The sequence below is a fragment of the Bidens hawaiensis genome, unplaced genomic scaffold (genome assembly GCF_021521415.1).
Source record: "Bidens hawaiensis isolate Kalapana, Puna unplaced genomic scaffold, B.hawaiensis_p1.1 tig00034153_1, whole genome shotgun sequence".
Taxonomy (NCBI): Eukaryota; Viridiplantae; Streptophyta; class Magnoliopsida; order Asterales; family Asteraceae; genus Bidens; species Bidens hawaiensis.
The window spans coordinates 134,352-135,959 of record NW_027495876.1 but is presented as its reverse complement, the minus strand read 5'-3'; the positions used below and the strand labels follow the sequence as shown (position 1 = coordinate 135,959).

At 38.4% G+C, this 1,608-nt stretch overlaps 1 pseudogene; it reads right to left on the bottom strand.

Annotated features, from left to right (window-relative positions):
- Positions 1-241: 241 nt before the first annotated feature.
- Positions 242-1,305, bottom strand: LOC143585726 (G-type lectin S-receptor-like serine/threonine-protein kinase SD2-5 pseudogene; annotated as a pseudogene).
- Between the last annotated feature and the right edge of the window lie 303 nt (positions 1,306-1,608).

The window sequence follows — 1,608 nt, the reverse complement described above, 5'->3', positions numbered from 1 at the left end:
ATATCCTCCGAAGAAGATGGTTCTGATCCTCGACTCATCATTACTAGTGAAGCAGAATACAGGACATTGGCATAGTATAAGCAGCTAAAACCATAATAATTTGAATTTATTACAACCATTTTGCTATGTACTCACAACCAAAATAATATAGTACAAGCATAAAGTTAATTAAGATTGAATGAAGTTAATGAAGACCAATTTGTCTAGAAAAAAATACAGAAGCGTAGAAATATTTATTCACTCACCTTGGCCCTAATAGAACAGAAGGCAGCAATGGTGTTAAATCTTTCTCCTGACAGTTGTTTTTTTGTAGTCTTGGATCAGTGAAGTTATAATCCAGGTTCGAGTCAACCTCCATTCCTCCTTCTAATACCTTAACCACCGATGACATTGAAGGCCTTTGCGTATAATCAGTCTGTAAACACCATGAAGCCAATTTCATCATCTCCACAACCTCTGTACCATTTCTTTGCATATCTTCGCTGCTCATGTCAACCATATCTAACAATGTTTCTCGCTCCCAACATTTTTGAAAAACACGGAGTAAGTGCTGACTTTCTTCCGGCAAAGTCTGGTCAAAATTCTTTCTTCCACACAAGACCTCTAACAGAACGATTCCAAAGCTATAGACATCCACCTTTTCTGTGATAACTGAGCTCAACATTCTAGAGCAAGATACCCGGGAGTTCCTCTCATTGTAGTCATCACTTGGGATTGATTTCTATCTATGAGCTTAGATAACCCGAAATCAGATACTTTGGCATTGAAATTGTCATCTAGGAGAATGTTTTGAGGTTTAATGTCGAGGTGGATGATTTTTTGTCTACATTCTTCATGGAGATATGCTAAGCCTTTTGCTATATCTAGAATGATTTTCTTTCTGCATTCCCAATCAAGTATGTGTTCATGATTTCCATGATAGATCCACCTATCTAATGACCCATTGCTCATGAAGTCGTACACTAGAAATCTTTGTGATTTCCATGTGCAAAATCCTCGAAGTCTAACCAGATTCACATGGTGAATACTGCCAATGGATTGAACCTCAGCTAGGAATGATTTCCTAACATGTACAAGACCTTCAAGACATTTTACTGCAATCTTGGAGCCATCTTTGAGACTCCCTTCAAAAACCAATCCAAATCCTCCTTCACCAAGTTTTTTACTAAAATCCTCGGTGGTGGTTTTCAGTTCTTCATAAGAAAAGCGTTTCGGCATTCCTTGCACTTGATCTAAATACTCTTCCTCCTTTTTAGCATCCATTTTTCTCTTATGGACTACATATGTAATAAAACCTAGTACCACAACGAGTAGAAGCACAAAGCTTCCAGTTGTAGAGCCTACAACTCTTGCCACTTGATGAGATGAACGATGTGATGTAGCATTTTGAACTTTTATGAAAGCTAAAGAAATATCATCTAAGTGATTTATGATGGCCTGTGGTGGAGAGCCCGGTCCTAGCTCGTGCACGGGGATTTGGCGTTGCCCCTTTAAAAATTTTCATGTTTGCAAAGATGGTATCCCGGGATACAAGGGGTACTCTAGGTTACTCATGCATTTTCAGCGGGATCACTTCAATATAAAGGAAATGAGAGATCAGTTAAAGGA